Raw genomic sequence first — 21853 nt, 5'->3', positions numbered from 1 at the left:
CTGCCAGGCCACTGTGGTCACACTGTTATTTTTAGTGCACTAGCTCATGCAGAGCTACCACCTGTTTATCTACCTGCACTGGGAAGCATGCTCCCAGCTGCAGTATAGATATAGCTGTAGTTACAAAGTCATTGGGCTAGATCCTGAGCCATGATTCATCAGCTTTGCAGTGCTCCAAGGAACCCTAAAGTTGGCTAACGCAAAAGTCTAGCCTCTTGTGGATTCTCCCTGCGCACAGAAAATCTCAGAGGCATAGAACCATAATAGTGGCTCCTGTGCCACACCTGGCCTGGCCCCCAGCACAGGAAATGAGGCTGGGTTTTCTCTATACCCTGGCAACCCTTGCTGCTGAGGGCTCTTGGCAGCTGACAACTTTACCACAGCCTTGAGGATGCGCTAATCCGGAGAGTGGGGCACAAAAATACATTTGTATCCCCCTGCCTGAGCTATGCCAAATGCTCCACAGTTCAGGATCCAGCCTACAATTCACAAGGATGATCTCATACAGCATATTCTTTTCTAGTTTATTAAACATAGTGGTAAAACGTCCTTAACATCATATAATAACAGCTCTGTCAGGACATACTGAACATGCAAAGTTCTGTGCATCAGAGTCACAAAACTATTTTGCATTACATTTTATTGCAACTGTAATAAAAAGCTCAACAGGCTCAGAAAAGCCTACAATTACTTTTTGCTGAACATTGATGACCAGTTTTTATAACAACCTGCATGGAAAGCATAATAAAAATAAAATAGGAACAGTAATCCATTCAAAGGAATTCTTCATAACACTGTATTTGGATTTTGCTCGCCTAAAAATATCTGGTATAATGAATTTTTTGGCAGTGTGCTTTGCTCAGGCTAACAGAGAACATTTATGCCCAGCATATACTTTATCACTATCCTTCTTGTTTTGAAAACATAGTTCTAATTTTTTCTAGGTTTAGAATGGCTGGGCCAGATTCTTCTGAACTATTGCAGTGAGCAAGGGATTGTTTTCCTATTTAGGTTTTAAATGATCCCTGGTAATAGAACCCAGCAGTGAACAAAACCAACAAACTTTCATGATGCTTTATCACATCAAGGTGCTTAAGGTAGCTTTCCAATTAAGTGATTCCATCCCACAGAGATACCACTTAATTACAGGTTTCAGAGTAACAGCCGTGTTAGTCTGTATTTGCAAAAAGAAAAGGAGTACTTGTGGCACCTTAGAGACTAACCAATTTATTTGAGCATAAGCTTTCATGAGCTACAGCTGTAGCTCACGAAAGCTTATGCTCAAATAAATTGGTTAGTCTCTAAGGTGCCACAAGTACTCCTTTTCTTTTCACTTAATTACAGTCAGGTAAAAGCCAGTAAAAGCAGACAGGTCTTCTACTTATGTTGGTCTTAAATAAGGGACGTATATTCCTGAAGTTACTCAAAGCAATACACTTCATCACTCAAGATGCAAGAAGAATTGTCATTAGCTGGTGTCCAGGAGAGTGAGATGTCATTAAAAATTGAAGGAGTAACTTGGACCGTTTGTGAAAGGCTTTTAAAACTCACTTCAATTACCTTCTGTAACTAACATGACTGGTGGTAACCAGTGCAACTGGCACCATTAAGAGTCAGAATGTTGGCACTGGACTCTGTGTGTTTAGGGCCTGATCCAAAGCCCAAAGAAGTCAATCTGAGTAAATTGTATTAGGACCTTAATCCTGATCTCACTTACGCCAATTTTACAGCAGTTTAACTCCCTTGGGCCAAATTGTCTGCTGTTATAAAAAAGCTGTGCAGTTGTAAATATTGACTTCTGTGGAGTTTTGCTCCTTTGCACAAGCAGAGAATTTGACCCACTGATTTCAAAGGAGTTACTCCTGATTTACTTTGAGGTGAGAGCAGAATCAAAAAGGGAAGCAGAGGGAGACTAAAGTCAGTCTAACCATATTTAATGTAACAATTTTATGCAACAGGACTAGAACTGGTCAGAAATTGGAATTTCCATTCCCTAGGAAATTCAAATTTTGTTTTCATTCCAAATGGGGGGAAGGCTGAAATTTCAAAACTGTCAATGGAACAAGAATTCTGAAAAAATTTAATTTGGGATTTCAGTAATGTTGAAACCTTCCCCATAAGGTAAAATATTTCATTTCAATAAGGTTGAATGTATAAAATATAATATTATTTTGTTTTGACATTTATATTTTATTTAATATGAATTTTAATCTAACAACAAATTAAAAACAGGACATTTTTACCATATTGAAACAAAACATTTCAACATTATTGAAACAACTAGAAATGCTTCGTTTTGACTTTTTCCCATCAAAAAATGTCACTGAAATGAATATATTTGCTTCCATTCTGATGAAACTGCATTTTCCAACAGAAAATTGTTCAGTCTAAATTTTTTTGACCAGCTCTAAAGAAGACATGGTTATTTCACTTAGGTCAAATATATCCTGTGTTGTTATTCTGTTTTTAACCAATGTAAAACACATTATACACAGTCCAGTGAATATTCCTCACAGATTTCTATCTAATGTTCATTCGTAATTGGCTCTGCTGGGTATATGAGTGCTTGCTTATGTGCCTGCAGATTAATCAGTGTTGAAGCAGTACAAATTAGTCTTTAAAATTTTGTTTGTAGAGATGTTGTAGCAGTGGTGGTCCCAGGATATGAGAGTGGGTGAGGTAATACCTTTTACTGGAAGCTCGGAAGCTTGTCTCTTCCACCAACAAAAGTTGGTCCAACAAAAGATATTACCTCACCCACTCTGTTGCTCTTGTTAAAAACTGGCAGTTTTTATACTGTTAGATGGGTTTTATCTCACCATTATGGAATACTAATTACATTTCAAAGCATTTTTACTGGATTGGCGTTACTAATTATGGGGAAATAAATATGGTGAATTGTTGAAGATTACTTGTCATTCACAGTGTGAAAGGGAACATTTTTACAGGTACAGTATCAGGTGGACTAGTCATATGATTAGGCCTGCAGACTTGGGTCCACCAAGCACATACTTGTTCTAAAGATAATTAAGCGCAAGTCAGAAATAAGGCATTTTCACAATCTGAAGTCTTGATCCTGCAACATGTAACATACAGACAGACCTTTTTTGGGGGTCTGCGAAGGTGCCTGTTGAAGTCAGTGGGGCTCTGAACAGGCAAAGCAATTCACCTGTACACTAAAAATTGCAGGACTGGGGCCTTAATTTGCGTTCACTGAAAATTAAGTCATCTACACACAGCACCTGAAGTTTGCTCTTTAATTTTCACCTTGCAGTGGGAAAGTGACACATTTAGAATTATGCTACCACATTAAAGTATTTCTAAAGGGCTTTAAAAAGCAGCTGAAAGCCATTCCAGGTGTCAAAATATGTAGGGCTTTATATTAATTTTCCCTCTCTCCTCCATTCATTTTTGAGAGTATGCATTCAACATTTCCTTATTAAATCAGTTATTGAGAGGTTCTTTTTAATTCTGGGCCTTTCACCTCCTTCACTCCAGATGAGACAATTAAAAAAAAAAAGAACACCCCACCAAAGATATACTCTCAGGGTCACAGAAACTTAAGTCAGGTCACAAAGAAATATTCCCCTTTCAGTCAGCCACTCTCTCTGATTTACTTGTCTACTCTTCATGCTGAATTCTCATTCTGCTAGCTCTGGTTAAACTGCCCCACCTATTGGAATTAAAATACCATACAAATAGAAGGTACTATATGAATTGAACAATCAGATTAATAATTCAGTAAACCAGGAGAAGACAACATGAGATAAAGGAGTTGAAACACCTAGAAGTTATTACAGCACTGCAAGAAGAAAAAAACCCTAAAAGTAATATTATAATATACATTTGTTACCCTCTCTTAAAAAGCTGAATAGGATTTTGAATATATAGTGGTTTTGGGGAGAGAGATTATATGGAGTCTGTGTCTTTTTGCACCTAGTTACATTTCTGTGATGATGAGACTGTCTGATGCCTTCAGTGCCGTGTAGCTTAGGCATTTTTTAGGGGGTGGGAGTAGGCTCATCACAAGTCTTTTCAGAGAGAGTGAAGAAGTTGAAAAAATGCACTAATTTTATTACCATTGTCCAATCAACTCTAGTGTACAGGAAAGTATCGTTATTCAGGACAGCACTTACAAACCTGCTTAACTCCCATGGATGTAAGTGTTTCCCTGAATCCGGAACAGGAAAAATTCACCAGTGTTTCTGAAACTCATTCTGTCCTACACCAACATAAAACTGACGCTCCCAATGACTCCAATTGCAGGTGCAGGTGCTCAGCACCTCTGTAAATGAAGCCCTAAATAACTATAGACTAGCTATACTTTTCTCCAGGCAACTATCCAAGTGATTCCAAATACCTTCCGAGATGAAAGATTAACATACAAATTAGATCCAAACCAAACATTTGTCACATTACCATCCCTAAGAGAATCTCCACATTTTGTTCCTGGGAATTAGTGCACAGCCCAGGTAGCATATTCTGCACTGGCTAGCTCTGTAAGAGATGGGCGTAGAAGACACCCGTTCCCCATGGCAATTGCCAAAAAGGGTGGTAGAACTTGTTCTCCCCTCAGCAGCAGAGGGGCTGTTCTGCAGCCACTATTCATCCAGAGGTGGCAGCAGTCTGTACACCATCATGTGGCAGGGGGCAACGGCCAGTGAGTTCACACAGTGACAGATGATCCAGCTGCTTTGCCCCCTCCCCAGGCCCACTGCCACTCTCATAACGCCCTTGCACAAGGCAGCGCAGGGTGTCCATTCACTGTGCAAGAGCTGCACATGCAACAACTGTTGTCTTGGCCAACGTTGAGGACTGAACCAGAGCTAAATGCATGAATCTCTATAGCTTGAATTAAAGGGCCAGGCTCTCAGGTTAAAAGCTGTAACAAACCCATATCCTCAGTGGATAGGGTCAAAGAGTGGGACATGTAACACACTGACAAGTAGGTTACACACACAGTCTTACAGGGTTACCTCCAATTACTCCCTGCTATTCCCCACCTCCTACCAATGGAACCATTTTGAACTGTGATGGAGAGCTATGATTTTCTGCCATTGGCTGATCTGCCAAACCCAATGGCTGGGCAGATGGAAGAGCACTGGAAAGACAGCACATGGCACACAGCAAAACCCTGATCTCAAGCCACAACAAACTGAGGAGACTGTACCAGAGAAGGGACCAGGATGTTCCTCCAAGTGTCAGACTGAGCCATAGGGGCCAATGCTGACTAGCAGGTATTGAGGTGTCTGACATGAGAAGTCTTTGACAAACGTCCCCACCAACATATCCAGCTTATACTATCAAGTCAGCCAAAGGGGTGGTTTTGGTTAGGAAAAATACCTGTTTCATTTATAAAATAACATAGTCCGGTGTGACTGTGGTCGCTGGAGGGGCTACTCTGAGAAAGCTCAATCAGGGCAAACTGCAAAGAATAGGGTAGACAATCCCCAAAACTAGTGGTTTATTCTGCAACTAGATTTCGCCAAGCCAGCAACAAAACAACTTTTCTAATACCTTACTGGTTACCAAGAAGTCAAAATACAGTCCCCTTTAAGCAATCCAGCCTTTGGCTCCCACCTAGACAGCCAAATCTAATATAGTGATTATATACTAAACACCTTATTCACCATATATAAAGTTCGACCAATCCGAAAAGATCAGACACATTACCTACCAGGTCACAATGAATGTTTCAGATCTCACCCAAATACACACTTAAGCCAATCCTTATTACCTAAATGTAAGATTTATTAATAGAAAAGAGTTACTGTAGTTAAAAATCATACGTGTATGGATAAAGACATGAATAAGGTTCTTAGGTCAATTTCCTGGCAGAGATGGTGAGGCTGCTGACTCATAAAATCCTTCTAGAATCAATTTAAAAGGTTATGGTCCAATAGGCAGTCCATGTGCAGAGTTTGTTCAAAATCTTTCATGAGAAACTGCAGGGTTAATCCAGAGTAGACCTAGAGACCTCAGTTTTACAGGCTTAGACTTTTCCTGACAAAATTTAAGCAGATCTGAGATAGCAAGGCTCAGGCCCAAGAGTTTCTTTATAGCTGAAGTTCAGCTGTGGTCACAACAGCCCTCCTTGGCTGAAGAATAGGTAATATATATTGTTGCCTTGAAGCAAATCTATTTTCTAGGCATACACCAGTAACTTAGTTGCATTCATTAACATAAGGCAATTAACCATCAAACACTTCTAAAAAGATATAGGTAAAAACAGACAAATGCAATTAGTATCTAGTCTTAATTCTCTATCAGTACAGGCCTACAATTCAAGGGCTCTAGTCTATTTACTATGGCTTTGCTAACTACCTGCAAGCAATGGTCCAGTTTCAGTACTCTTCTAATATGTTCTTAAGGGCTGCATTTAGGTCACTTAGCTTGCTGGTTGCTTAACCCTTGCTGATTCAGCGTTACACCCAGATTAGAATTAATTTAAAATTCTTTACTTTAAATAGGATTTACTTTTTCAAATTAGAAAATGTTTTAGAAAAGATTTAAAACTAACGCCCTTCCAAAAAATCCACTGTTCAAAAGCTTTCATGGAACCTCAAACAATGCTGGATCCTCACCTAGCAGGGAGTACAGGGGACATAGAAAGTACATCGCAATTTATTCCTGAAGAGTTTCAGAGGGTTTTTATTCTCTAAAAGTCAGATTGTGGCTGGCCCTAATGTGGCTGATCAGGGACATAAGAAGGAGTAAGACTTCTGCATGGCCTCTTTATAGGGCAGGTCCAGGCACAAAGAAGGAGTTGGTAGAGGAGGGGAAGAACACGGGCTGCATGCCCAGAACTTCCACACTCTCCCCAGAGTGGGTGAGCAAAGAATAGGTTAGCTCCTTCTGTCCCTCTGCAGGGGCAGCAGAGATGAGTCGGGAAGAGGGGAGGAAGGATTCTGTACCTGGTAAAGGGTAGTGCAAATTACTTTCCCCAGAAAAGTGGAACCAGGAAAGGAATTGTAATTGAGGCCCAGTTCCTTCTCCGAACTGCTCCTGGGGTAATGCAGTTGTGCTTCACCCAACATTTATGGCACTGAAGAAGGGTTCAGTTTAGCCCTAAGGTATGTTAGAGCAAAACTTCACCAGCTGAAGAGGGGTGGGGAGAGTGAGAGCTTGAAAGAGAGAGGTGGTCTCCTTCACTGTATTTCACTCTGTGGCATCGTTCCAGAATGTGCATTAGTCTAGCAACATATTTATTCAATTAATCTGACTGATGCTTAGGAGGATTGTGTGTCGTTTTATATACGTGGTTCTTGAGATGCCCTAAGACAATGCTAGTATAATTTGTGCTTTTAAAAATAAAAAAAATCTGCAGTGTCTCAGCTTTTCATTGTTCTAATTATGTATTACTTGCTTATGAATAATTCAAGTTTAGAGACTACTGTATGATCTTTTGCCTAGGTAATGTAGATCAGCTGTCTCCTTTCATTTATGTTCCAAAAAACATCAGCGTCACAGGGCACAAATACCTTTGGTGTCTGTCTTGCAATATTAAAATGGGTATAAAAATAAAGAGCAATTATCCAAATCATTACTTTGATTTCCTAAGGGAAGTTATATCATAGAATTCCAAGCCATTCCAAACCTTTACACATGTGAAGCAGATGCCCTTTTTATTATCCCTCAGACTTTCTGAAGGTTAGTCAAACAGTCCATTGAGCTTTCACTTGTGTGCTGTGAAGTGGGGAGAGGCATTTGATTTGTTCTTTTCCTAATAGAAAGGTACAAAGTATCTTCTACCAGGTGCTGAGCACCCTTTATGTCTGCTAAATTCATTTCCCATTCAACCCCTTTGAAATCAATGGAGGCACTCAGTACCTCTCATCAGGTGCTTCACCACTTGCAGGATGGACCTATATTTTGTATTGTCCGCCAGGAGGCAAATACCATCACAAAAAGAGGTGTTGTTCTGTTGTGGCATAGTGGACAATAATGTGCATGAACAGCGGGAATAAGAGTGGTAATTTGATGATATATTTGTGGTCCCCACAATTTGACCCCACATTACCAGTGCTCATTGCTAGTGGCAGTCTAATGTGCATATGCAATAGCTAATATTATGGTGCTACCGTTATTTTATTTACTACCTTTTCTTGTTGTGAAGCAGGCAAGTTTCCAAAAACAAGTTGTTGTCACTCAGGCACTAATTAGATCAACAGGAAAGGGGAAAAGTTTAAATATAAACAATAAAAATATCCAAAAGCCATTTGGAAGAGAACCTTGAGGAACAAAATACAGTGAGATAGAACACCCTTCACCTCACATAAGGCACACAAAGTAGGCTCCGGATCTGAAAATCATAGTAAGAACTGTTTAGAACAAAAATCTCCACATTGATACTATGTAGAGCTGGCTGTTCAACACATGGGACATCTTGGAGAAGTCATAGCAGCCTGCAGCTCCCATCCGGCACCCTAGTCTCTGTCTCAGAGGATGACTCATTAATCTGCTAATCCCATCAGCATTTGTAGGACATAGGTCAGTAAACCCACTACCCCTCAATCCCTCTTTGGACTGTAACCAGTTTGTTCCTTCTCTCCCCTGGCTTTATTTTGCAGACTGGCCAAGCACCCACTGCTTCCTCTTCCATATCTTTTGGGGGGCAGCTTGTAAGTCCACTACTCCTTTCTTTGGGTCCTCAACCTTGGCCTTGTGGGGCCAGGAAATCAGATGACCTGGGTCTCATTCTCAACTGCCATTGGATCTTTGTGGCACATTGAGCACATGACTTGCAAGAACATTTTTTTAAGTGACTAGTGATTTTGGGTGACTCAAGTTTGTGGGGATCCAATCTCAGACATGGGGGGAAGGCAGAGATGCTCAGATCCCACAACTCTAATTAAAGTCACTGGGAGCTGAGAGGGCTTGGCCCCTTTCAAGAAGAAAAACAAAAAAAACAGTCTCATGTTGGTCACCCAAAGAACTGAGGCCACTTTTGATATTTTAGCTAACTTTTCTGTACTCCCGTTTCTTCGTTTGCACCCTGGGGATGTGAATAAGTGCCTATCTTTGAGATCCTCAGTTGAAAAGCACTAAAAATTATTAATTATGTTATATAAAGTTTCTGTCTTAGCTGTCCTCCACTCCAGGATTTTAGGGCCAGCCAGCCAACTATGCGGATGTGGATCAACAAGCCTATCAGGCAGGTCTAAAGATCAGAGTGGAAGGAAGGAAGTGAGACCGTTGGCTTGACTAAAAGCCCATTGAGGGGGAAGCAGCTTCCCAATCATCCAAACTACAAGATGCTTAACCAAACCTGAACGTAGATTCTTGAGATCAGCCCATCACTAGTTGTACTATGGAGGGCCTGGGCATAATCAGCCTTTTTCTGAAAGGGGGTTGTAATGATGTTAGCAGCCTTTCTCCTCTACACACCTGCCCTCTGCATCATTACTACTAAGACTTTCTTCTCCCTGGAACCCACAAAGAAGCTTAGGCATTGTCATACTCAGCATGGCAACACCTAACTTTTAGGTGCCTAGAAATTCGCAAAAACACCACTGTGATCCGCAAAGCCTGAGTTAGGTGCTTAGACTTCATACACAACACATGGGGAGAGAGAGGTGCCTAGTATCCAAAAAAGCCAGCACGCTAAGTAGGGAGCTGCCTAAGCTAGCCAATAGCAGATGTCTATGAGAAGGGTGTTTCCTAAGGCCTGCTGTTCTCATGGAGTTAGGTGCCTATGTTCAGGCTGCAGGGAGATGCCTTGCTCTGCTAGCAATCCACAAGCAGAAAACCCCTCCTAAAGAGTCATTGGAGCAGGTGGACTGGACCCCGGGGGTCTCTCATGTGGGTGCCTTAATCACTGGGCTTTAGAGTCATTCTCACTCTCTTTCTCTCTAGCCATCCAAATAGAACAGTTTCAACAGAAGACATTGAGGGAGCCCCCTGTCAGAATATGCCATAGCTCAGTGGTTAGGGCTCTCACCATGTTCAAATCCTCGCTCTCACCCATCAGGCAGAGAGGGGAATTGAACCTAGGTCTCCTGCATCCCATGCAAGTGCTCTAACCACTGGAGTAAAATTTACACGTGATCCCACTATCACCACAACCTCTTCCTCTTGCCAGATTTTGAATGGGCCCCAATCTGGTAGGCATGCTCAGAGCACACCTACTACCAGATAGGGCCCTACAGGTGAGACAGGCAGAAGAATGCCAATCTTCCCCCAGTTTCTTGATCACTGGGTTTAGGCATGAGGTAGGCACCTGGTACTTAGAGGAAGGCAGCAGTGCACATACCCAGAGGTAGAAATAGGTGCATGGGGACATTTTACAACAAAAATTAAGGTGCTGAGTGAATTTAGGTGCCTACAGCAGCCAAGCAGGGGTTTTATGGATCACAGTGAGGCCTAAAACTTAGTTGACTAAGTCCCTGTGTGGATCTGGGTCTGAATCCTTACATGGAAGGTGATAATAGAAGCATCAGCAGTATCTTCTCACGGATCCATATGTGCGGGAAGGGGAATGTGGCACTTAATTTTGGTTATGAGGGACAGAGGAAGGGAGATACTTTGAAATGGTTTGGCAAAGACTCCCTTTTTTATTCGTAATAAAGGTGAGAAGCAAACCCATGGTTAACTAATCTGAAGACTAAATTATTAGAGCTGGTCCAAAAATAGAAAACAACGTATATGAAAAACTTTATCGATTCCCCCCATACTTTTCATCAAAAATTATAATCCACTCGATTAATTATGTCACAACAAGATTAAAGAGAGTTGGCATGGAGGGAAGAAATTGCTTTACTGATCTATATGGTTCATCTGATTAATCAGATTAGGTTTGACATTACATATTTTTGCATGTGTAACTAATGACAGCTGAAAACTCCCCAATAATAAACAGTCCCTATGAAAAACTTATGCATCTTCCTTTTATTTTCTTCTTGAGCTGTTGGTTACTTTTCCTCCATATAACCACAATAGCTAAATTAGTACACCCAAAGCTCCTGTTTCAGACAAACCTGAGGTTTGCTGGGTTAAAACACCAAGGGTGAAATCCAGGGTCTAGTGAAGTCAATGGGAGTTTTGCCACTGATATCAATGGGGCCATTAGATCACCCCTAAAGAGAAAAATACATAGGGGCAGTTTGACATTTGTCCCTGAGACAGATCTGGTATAGTCATCTGACATGCCTATTGCTTCATCTTCAATTCTAAGAGGAAACTGGTTCAGTTTATTTATACCACCCTCGCATTCAAGATATCTGGCGTATGCTTAACTGAGCATGATGGGAAGAGAACAGATTATACCAGATAAATTATTCCCTTTCAAATGCTGTATCTGCTCATATATATGTTACAATCGCTTGGAATTGTGATTCCCAAAGACTTCTGGGAATGCAGAGCACAAACTGATTGGTTTGGCTTGGTTGATGTGGTTTAGTTTTGTTACTTTAAACAACCTCATTCATAAAATAAAATGACGGAATTGTTATTGCAGGTTATCTTTCCAACCTGCATCACACTCACTCATCTGCACATTCTCCTCTAAGGAATATGACGCACTTATCTGCACTAAATGTGAACAATGACTCAACTCAGAATGACTAAACAAAGCTTGAGAATGATTTCCCAAGCCCGTCCTAAATAGCATGAGCTTCAGAGGGACCCTCAGTGCAGTCACCATGAAAAGACACAGAATCTGACTCAATGTCTATCCACTTCACCATTCTGCCATCACTTCCCAGCCCAACCTACCAAGTTGTTGGATGTCCTCCAGAAAACCCACAACAAAATTAATGAATCAAACTTGATATGTATAAACCTAAAAGTGGTCTGTTCGTGACTTTTTTGCCATTTCTTTTCTCATTACATTATGTATTGTTTTCCCTTTTGGGTTTCCTTAGAAAAACAGTTCACCGAATCTTTTCATACTCTAGTTTTTATTTGCTCAAGCTATACAGATTTTGTTCTTTTCATACCCTCTGTTGGTTGCCTTTATTTCCCTGAATTCCTTCCAACTGATCAAGAACATTTCTAAATAGCAATGTTCCAAACTGAATGTAGTACTCTGTGAATGATCTTATGACTGATAGAGACCATCAATTCCCTGCTTCTGAAGTGAACCACTAGTGGAGTATGAAATCCTGTTGGCCATTTTGTTTTGGTTTCCTTGTTACGTTACAAGCTTATATTCACATCCACAGGACATAGTCATCCCTAAATAAGAATAGCAGAATTCACTTCCAAAGTTTATCGCTTTCAGAACCAAAAACTAAGAAAACTGTTATGAAGAAGTTCCAGAAGCATATAAAGGAATGTGTGTGTTGATATGAGGCCAGGGGAAAAAAATAACCCCACAGGCCTCTTATCTGAGAGTTGGTGAAATCTGGGACACAGCAGATTGAGTGTTTCTGAAGGCCTCGTCAGCCAAATTCTCAGCTCATCTGCTTTTTAATGCAATTACTGTTCTTTCTGGGGAAGGACAAGTCAGTTTCTGTGACACATGAGTAACTTGTGCGTTTTGTTGTTTTGTTTGTTAACAAAGAGAAAAAGAAAATAAAGTTCTTGGGTGGGGGATAGGCAGTGAGTACATTGATCATAACATCCAATGGGGAAGCCCCTCAGGCCAGATGGGGAAAGGAAGAACGAACACTGACTCATGGACACAGTCATCCCCTAGGAGTAGAGACTGAACTGTAGTAGCAGACATGAGGACCAGCACCCTGGTAGGGGGTAGGTTAGCAACATTTACTCAAATAAGTACATCCAGGGCATGTGAGGGCAGTTGCATAGGGACAGAGGAACCTAGTAGGACTTACAAGAGCACCTGGACAGGTTAGGCAACTAACTCCTATTGAGTTCAGGGGGAGTTAGGCAGCTAGGAACTTTTGAAAATCCTATTGGCCACATAGCTGTAACTTTAGGTGCCTAAATACCTTTGAAAATCCACCCCATGATCTGAGTGTTCCCTCCCCACCACTGCCCAGAGCTGCATGGTACAGAGAAGTCCCAGCAGCACATCCCACAGGCACAGCCAAAGCCCAAGGGGCAGCGACTGAGCTGCAGCAGCTGCCAGGATGAAGGGTTTCCCCTCCCAGCTTGGTGCCTGATTTCAATAGAGAGACTACATCCTGTGAAATGCTATTTCCTGCAAAGGAAGGAATTGTGCGCAGAAGACATTTGGAGAGGACCTGTTCCTATTTGTAGCTGATCTGATGACAAGTGAAACGTACATGTGGGGAGGTGGGGGTGTAATGTGATCACCATTTAAAAGTCAGCATTTGCCAATCGTCACAGCCCATAACTGAGGGCCTCTCCCACAGGAAAACCTACTGAAAGGGGCTGTTGTAAAGGAAGTCTCCATGGACTGCTCTGTTTGGAGTGTGCAGTTTGTTCCCCACACCCCATGGAACAGGCTGCACAGTCGCTTGCGTACATCACAGCTCTAGCCTTCAACCTAGATCTAAACTAGATTTAACCCGCTCCCCCAGCACTCCACACAATTCCAGTGAAAATCTCTCCAACTGTCTTATTTTAAAAAGGACTCCTTGTTTCTCATTTTAGTTTTTTAAGAAAATGAACTTGTTTGAAGGTGCCCTTGCAATTGTGCATGGTCACATATAAGCACCGTTTCAAGATTGCTGTGGTTTTCTATTACCATCAATCAATGCAACACATATTAATTAAGTACTTCGCTGTGCTCTTGCATGATTTATTAAGTCTTCCTTCATTAATGTGTTTGATCAGGAAAAGTAATTAAACAATGAACAGTGGCAGCAACGCATACTTTGCATCAATTATTAAAAGCAGGTTTCTTAGAATAAAATGTGGTAATTAATGCTTGAGTTCCCATGGGTTTCACTTCATGTTGTCAAATTATCTGAACTGTTAGTAACACTAATCCTTGGCTTTACCGTAAACAAACAAATTAGATACAACAGTGTTAAGGAAGAACCTTCAGCAGTCGTTTCTGATACCAACCCTTGAAATAATTTAACAGCAAGCAGAGATTGCGGGTTCCTAGACACAGAATATTTTACAAGAACATTTTAGATAACAAAATATGCATTAAAAATATAGGGCTGATTGTCCCGTCTATTACCAGTCATTCAGTGTAGCCAGATCAGGTGCATCTGGAGTGGGCAATTTTGAATGAGGAAAAACATTGGAAGCCAATTGATGGATAAACCACAGAGCTTAGTTCTGTGGATCAGAAGGGACCGCATTCTCTACACAGCATCACTTCCTAACCAGCTAGTGGTATTCCTCCAAGTAAAAGTCAGCATCTTCTCACCCAGAAACCTGCTTCAGACAATGAAATACCCACCAAGTAGCAGGCAGGGACCACATGGGAACATGGATTTTTAAGATACTGTTATTATTCACATCATGTGTAGGATGATGTAGGCCATCAGCGGCTCTGGATAACTATCGTAATATCTCCCAGAGATTCCAAGTCAGTAAATTCTATACATTACTTAAATACTGACTCAGCTTCTGCAAGCAAAATCAGTCCTTGGTGTTATATGAACTCAGGCCCAGATTCTGGAAAGTATTTAGGAGCCATTGATTCCAGGATCTGTGCCTTAGTGACATAAGGACAAGGACAACCATGTTACCCGATACCTGCTCAGTGAGGACTTTCTGCTGTACAATATGGTCTTTGACTTCCCCTTGGAGATTTATAAAATTACTAACACCTTTCAGAGAGGAGATGCTTTTAACACCAAGGGTAAAATCCTGGCCCTGTTAAAGTCAATGGGAGTTTTGAAATTCACTTCAGTGAGCCCAGGATTTCACTCCAACTATTTCTCAGAGCTATGTGAGTCACTTGTTCTTTGAAACGCCTAGTTCCTCCTCTACTTAGCTCATTTTTAAATGGCTTATTAGGTCTTCCTTATGACAATCAAGTTATCCATGTTTAGCTATTCAAACCCTGCAGAAAGTGTTCCTTACTACTGATAGCACCTCTAACCTGGGTGCACTTTGATGTATTAATGAGATAGTATGTTTAGAGAGGCAAATGCTGTATTTGTATTCCTCTTGGTTTCTTCCAAGTTTATTCTGGCTCATATCTATCACAAGTGATGGAAGAATTGAAAATGTTAAAGTATTGCAGACTGACACTCACAAGCAGGATAGAATAAAAGGCATCCAGTTCTACACTCATTAGATGCTAGAATAGCTACTAAGGGCTCTTTTTCTCTAAACATTATTGAGGCGGAGAAGATAATCTGATAGCCACTTTATTTCATAATGCAGATAGATTCCTGAATCCCAGGATCCTGAATGTTTAAAAAAATATTGCCTCCCTAGCAGTATGCACTCATTTTGGGCTCTGTGTTACTAAAATAGGTAGCATCAGGGAGAAGTTTCCTCTTTACTCACTGTTAATCATACTCTGATTTTGGCCTTCTGCATGGCCATAGACTGCTGGGATTGATTTTCCTCACTGGTAATTTTAGATATTTCTCAGGTCATCCTGCAGATGTGCCCAACCACCAGCTGACTGGATCCTCAACCAAATGGAATTCAAGGGCATTCTTCTCTGTAATGGTCCCAGTCTGCTGTCAGAGAAGTGAATGCTTCCTTGACTAGGGTTGGAGGCATTTATATTATCTTTTATAAAGTCAATCTATGGTGCCCTGCGGCCACCTAGCTTACTGAAGAAGTATTCACTTTTACCTGCATGCCTTAGTAAGTTCTGAGTCTGTATCGTTCCTTTTTATCCGATACCCATACTGCATGTGTAAGGGGTTGTCCCCTTACTAACATTCAGCAGGGGTGTTTTGGATGGCTAGCTCCCAGTACCAAAAGGGGAGAGGCCAATGCTCAGGTCAGCCTGATTGACAGGGCGGGCAGACTAATCAGGGAGTCAGGAGGCTAGGGAGGGCCCCATCCTCCATGTAAGGTGGAATTGCCTGAGTCAGACAAAGTGGGGCTCAGCTAAGGAGAAAGCAGGGGCCCAAGCTGAGCTGGGGAGCAGAGCTGCAGCGAGCAGAGCCAGACGGGCCAGAGAAGCAGCCCAGGGAGCTGGAGGCAGAGCAGCAGCAGCAGCAGTGCTGAGACCGAGTGGTGGAGCTGGGGCTGGAGCAGTCCGGAGCTGGGTGCGGTGAGCAGCCGGGGAGAGTGAGGGGGACCCTGGGCACTGGGCCCAGCACAGGGAGACGCCCCTGGCCAAGAGGCCTTGCAGGCCAGACTGGGAGGGGGATCGTAACCCTGACGGAGCGGGGGCAATGCTGGGAGGAAGGGTCCTGCTGCCTAGAGCCTGACAGCGTGTGGCCACCACCAGAGCAAGTGTCCGACCTGCAGCATCCCTGCAGCACAGCCAGGGGCTGGGCAGGAGGCCTGGGACGTGTAAGGGACAGACTGTGAACTGCCCTGACGTTCCAGAGACACTGTTTGTGATGTTCCCTGCCACAGAGCGGGTTGATGTGTTTCCTTGAAACTTTCCCATTTTTCCTTATTCCTTTTTAAGGTAATTGCTGATTAAATAAATTGTATTTGCTTTAAATTAGAGGTGGGCAAACTTTTTGGCCCGAGGACCACATCGGGGTGTGAAACTGTATGGAGGGCAGAGTAGGGAAGGCTGTGCCTCCCCAAACATCCTGGCCCCCTCCCCTTATCCGCCCCCTCCCACTTCCCGCCCCCTGACTCCTCCCCTCAGATCCCCCCACCCATCCAACCCCCCTGCTCCTTGTCCCCTGACCACCCCCCCCCCGGGCCCCCGCCCCTAACCATCCCCCGGGACCCCACCCACTATCTAACCCCCCCTACTCCCTGTCCCCTGACTGCCCCCCGACTGCCCCCCTTGTCCCCCTGCCCCTTATCCAACCCCTGGGCCCATGGCTGTGGGGGAGGGACCCGGGGCTAGCCTCCCAGGCCAGGAGCTCAGGGGCCAGGCAGGACCATCCCGCGGGCCGTAGTTTGCCCACATCTGCTTTAAATTATATGCAATGATCAGTGAGTCGGGGAAGTGTCCAGTGCAGAAAGAGTACCCCGGAGTGGAGACACCCTAGCCCCTGTCCTAGGTGACCACAGTAAAGTTGGGGGTCGAGCCCCCCAGGAATCCTGGGCCCAGCCTTGTTGGGGTTATGAGGACTCTGGCAGACAGGAGAGTGGAAGGGAGTCCTCGAAGGCAGGAAGGCCTCTGGGTAAAGGAAGTGGGAGCGAGGACTCAGATCCTTCCGCTAGCCCATTTCACCGGAGTAGTGCAGAAGCCAGGAAAGTTCCCCACAATAGCGGGACCATTCCCCCACTTACACATGCAAATCCCTATGTTCTGCTTTCTTATTAGCTAATAATGGGCTGTCAGTCAGAGATTTGTATAATCAGTGTATGGTTATTTCCTAATAATTCTACATTCAAAAACAGATCTTCAGTCAGTGTAGATCATTGCTAAGCCACTGAACACCGCGTCACTTGGAATACCCAAGTCGCCCTACTCTGACTGGCTAATATAATTCCTCTACTCTGATAAGCTCCTGTTCTCAGATATTTCCAGTGGTTTGCCAGCACAAAAGACACCTCCCCAGCTTCTTTCTGTCTTCAGCAGAAGGCAAAACAGCCGATATTTATATTAAAAGAGAGGAAAACCAAAGAAAAAATGGGCTACCATACTCTATAAAGGGGAAATGTTATTTTAAAAATGTTTTGAAGTCCTTTGATGTATTTCAAGCCCAGTCCTGTTCCCATTCCAGTTAAGCTATTTCCAATAAAGAATATAAAAGTGTTCACAACATATATGTTCTCCATATATTTGCAGCGCCATACAAAAGGTTTTGCAAGGCACAAACAATAACAGCACAGCTGTATTTTCATTACATTAGAAGCACGCAGAAATGTCTGACAGACTGTTGTGCTAGCAGATTGCCAATACCATGATGCTTTGTGATATTTTGATGTTATATTGTAACATTCTTTATTTTATGTTGTATATACGTTGTAAAACGGTATAACAAATACCATAACATCCTGTTCACATCTCCTGAAACTTTCAGATACTGATAGTATTTCAGATGGAAAGGAACCACTTTGATCAGTCTGACTGAGTCTCCCGGTCTTGGAGCGTGTTAAATTGTTAAATAGGTTTTGCTCGCTGGTTAGCTGCAGACTAACCATTTAGAGCTCTGTACACCCTGAGGGTACCCTGGGAGTTACCATTAATTGGGATATGGATAAACAGAACAGTGTTCTCTGTAGAAAAGTTATACTCTTTCTGAATGCAATACCCATGATCCATTAGCCTCAGTGAAAATAGTTTCAAGGCTGCATTAGCATTTATCTGAAATGGAGACAAACAGTAAACTGGTAATTAACTCTGAAATAGATAGACGTGTTTCTACATGGCCCACAGCATTCTCACCTGTTTCACCTTCACTGATAATTTCCATTGCTGCTAACCCTATTGTTCCTCTTTTATCAGACTGACCTTGGGTTGAGTTTTCAGTCACTAATGAAGACCTTTTGTACAACACATCAAAAAGTTACTTTTCATAATCTCACACATTTTTTTGAAACACTGAGTGTGGGTGCTTTTCTCAATGAGCACTGAAAATCGACTCCATCATTTTATCAGGCGCCAGCTTAGCAACAGCAAATTCTCTCTATGAGGTTCGAGGAAAGGGATTTTTGCTTGTTATACACGTCACATCACATTCAGAACTCAGTGACCACAGAGATCCACATGTGGCCCTGAATCACTCCCTTCAGCTTTGCTTTTGCTTACACTGAAGTATAAAAGTGTCCTTTAGGTTGCATATATTTTGCTCCTGAATCCGTTATCAAAACCCAAGGCAAGGGGTTTCAGAACTGAGGTGTTATGTCAGACTAGATGATATGTCTTCCTACCTTACTCAATTGCTGGATCCAACATTGTATTTCTATCTACCTTGATATTTAGCAGCAGTAGGTGAACGGCACTTTTGAATCGTTCAGAATTTCAAGTAATTCCAAGAGCTGCAATGTCCTTTCAGTTGATATATTCTTGTGGCTGCATTTCTAGACGAGGGGAGATGCTGGACATTTGGGGTAGTTGTTTAGGCTTTAGGAGCCAATCCTCAAAGCACAACTGGAAAGGGAGAAACCAGTTATAGGCGAATGCAGCTGACTAATAAGAGGGTTGCACTCTAGAAGCCCATCAGCATAGCAGGTCAGTGCTTCTGCTACACGACAGTTATCTTAGAAGAGTCTCTGCTCAGTGAGCCCACCTTCAGAGTACATGGTGGGAGAGGTCTGGCTACTAGCAAAGCAGCAAAGCAAATAAAACCCTTCTGTCAGAGGAATTTAAGCTTGGGTTTTACTAGGTCACAGAACTTTGTGTCTTAACCGGTACAATCATCAATGAACCTACTTCACCCACCCGTAATAACGCCACCATCAAAGTCAGGAAGCTTGATAGGTCAGATCAGTTGGTCAGACCACAGAAACCACCAATAGCCATGAGGAAGGTTAATCCTCACATTTGTGTGTTTGCATGTTTCCCTGTATTTAATTAGATAGTGTCCTCAGTCTAAACAACAGAAAGTGCTTTTTTCTGTCAAAGTTGTTTTAATGCATTGAATTAGTGCCATAGATGTTTAATTTTGTCAGTGCCCTAACTGAGCTCCTGAGGCTAAACACCCTAGAGGCATCAAAACTGTGACATGATTTCTAATGGAATTGTCCAAAAATGTTCTCTGACTGTCCGGTATAGATACAACATGGAACAAGTTTTCTATTTTCAAGTGCATTTGGCTAATTGTCAAAGATAATGATGCATAACTAGCACAAGAGAATAAAAAAGAACCTCGGTGAACACCCTTAATTACAAGAGGGGAAAAGGTGCAATTAAAATAAAAAGCTGAAATTGCTAGTTTTGGTAACAGAGAAACCCCCACAGCCAACAGCTTGACAAGCCGATCTCTTTCTCAGAATTTGTTAGGAAGGTTTCAAATTATTTGGCTACCCCTGTGATATTTTAAAAAGGATATACCAGATACTAGGTTCTGGCTGCTTTATAGCAGAGCAAAGCAGCTGTAAAGCTGCTGTATCTGACCCCTGAGGATTCACCCTGCCTGGTAGGTCCTATGCCATCCCCTCCTACCCCAGATGCAGGGGGTGTGGCTGGGAGAAAAGAAACATAGTTAGGAAATGCCCAAAGTAATCTCTAAGTGCCAGAACAGCCCCTTGTGGCTGTGGGCAGCTGGGTGTAAGGTTTGGCAGCTATATGGCTGCTGTAACTTATTCTTGGGACCAGATTGGTCCTCAGCTTCAGGATTGAGGGAACAAAACAAAGCAATCTTTGCTCCCACTCTTGCACCAGTACAACTCATCTAACACAAGGAGTGTCATGGAAAAGGGATAGCTAAGTGCAATAAAAACATTATCCAGTGTTCATACTCTGGAAACCTCTGCTAGGAACAAGAAGGCTATGCAATCTTGGCATGGATGTTATATATTTCAGTTCCATTACTGGCCATCCTTGCTTTTCTTCATCAGCCGCAGGAGAGTTTTTTTTACCTTCTGTATTAGACATGATTTGTAATAAAATCCAGTGCTAGGATGGTTATATGGCTCATAGACCAATAGTTATTATGGTAGTGATGGATTCACTTTGCCTCTAATTTCTCCTCTCAGTGTACTGCACTGAGAAACAGAGTGCCTCTAATTTCTCCTCTCAATGCCTCTAATTTCTTCTCTCAGTTTACTGCATGGAGAAACATAGTGCCAGTTTTCTGAGCTCTCATATCCTACACAACCCCCCAAAATATGTTACTATATACAAAGGGATTTTCTTTTCTGTATGATGAATTACACTGGTGGTATTTGTGTGGCAAAGATGGCTAACTATACCAATGTCTTTCAAGTCATTCAGCTGTTCTCCACATTCACAACAGCCAGCCTGTGGCCTTCTTTTGAAGGCAGATCACAGACTCCTTCATCCCTAAGGCCCAAGTTGTAACATACTGCTTATCCCTGACTCTACCAAGGTCATACCACACTTTGTCTCCAGATTCGTTGTACTGCACACACGATCAGTAATTGTCCCAGTTAATTGAACTGATTTGTGGGACTGTTGCCTTGAAGAGAAGAATATTTTATTGGCAAGCTTTCAGAAAGAGAGAAAAAATAAAGTCAAGGCCAAACACACCTCAGTGAATACTATGGAAAGCACTGCTAGACTGGAGCTACACCAAGGCACAGGGCCAAAAGTATTTTTTCTGATCCAGCCAAAAAGTTCTGTCATTTCTGAGTGTTTGTGTCACATACTCAAAAGGGTGTGTCCTTGTGTCACTGTCATTCGTTCACTTACAGCCATATTCTGCTGTAGAAGCCCAGATACTGAATCAAAGCAATCTCAGTCATCAGTAGGTGTTACCTCATCCTGTAATTAACACACACAGAGTCCTATACATGTAAAACAAAAACCTATGTTCTTTTCATTTCCAAGCCAGCTAAATTATAGTTCTTCTTAGCCCCTTCATTATATAATGCCCTCCCAAGGAAGTATTGCTCTTCAACCTCCCTCTCCTCCCACCAAGAAATATAGCTATAGGCTATGTCTAGTCTAGAATTTTAAAAGATGGGATGTCAGCTATAGATAGGTAACTCAAGCTAATTAACACCTTCTGAAACTCTAGGCAAGACAAAGTAGCTGTACTTAAGAACATGCTAAAACTGGTTGAAATGAAACCTAGGATCTATCACTTCTGCGTCTTCTAAAGAACTGCTAGATCCTAAGTTTCAATTCAACCAGTTTAGCATGTTCTAAAGTACTGCTGCTTTACCTGGACTAGAGTTTTAGAAGGTGTTAATTAGCTTAAGTTACCTTGCTCAGTCTAACATCCCACCTTTAAATCCTTGTCTAGACAAGGCCATAGTTGTAGATCCTAAATGAAAAATAAAGCAACAAACA

The sequence above is a fragment of the Chelonia mydas genome, chromosome 1 (genome assembly GCF_015237465.2).
Source record: "Chelonia mydas isolate rCheMyd1 chromosome 1, rCheMyd1.pri.v2, whole genome shotgun sequence".
NCBI classification, from domain to species: Eukaryota; Metazoa; Chordata; order Testudines; family Cheloniidae; genus Chelonia; species Chelonia mydas.
Note: the sequence above shows the minus strand (reverse complement) of the source record.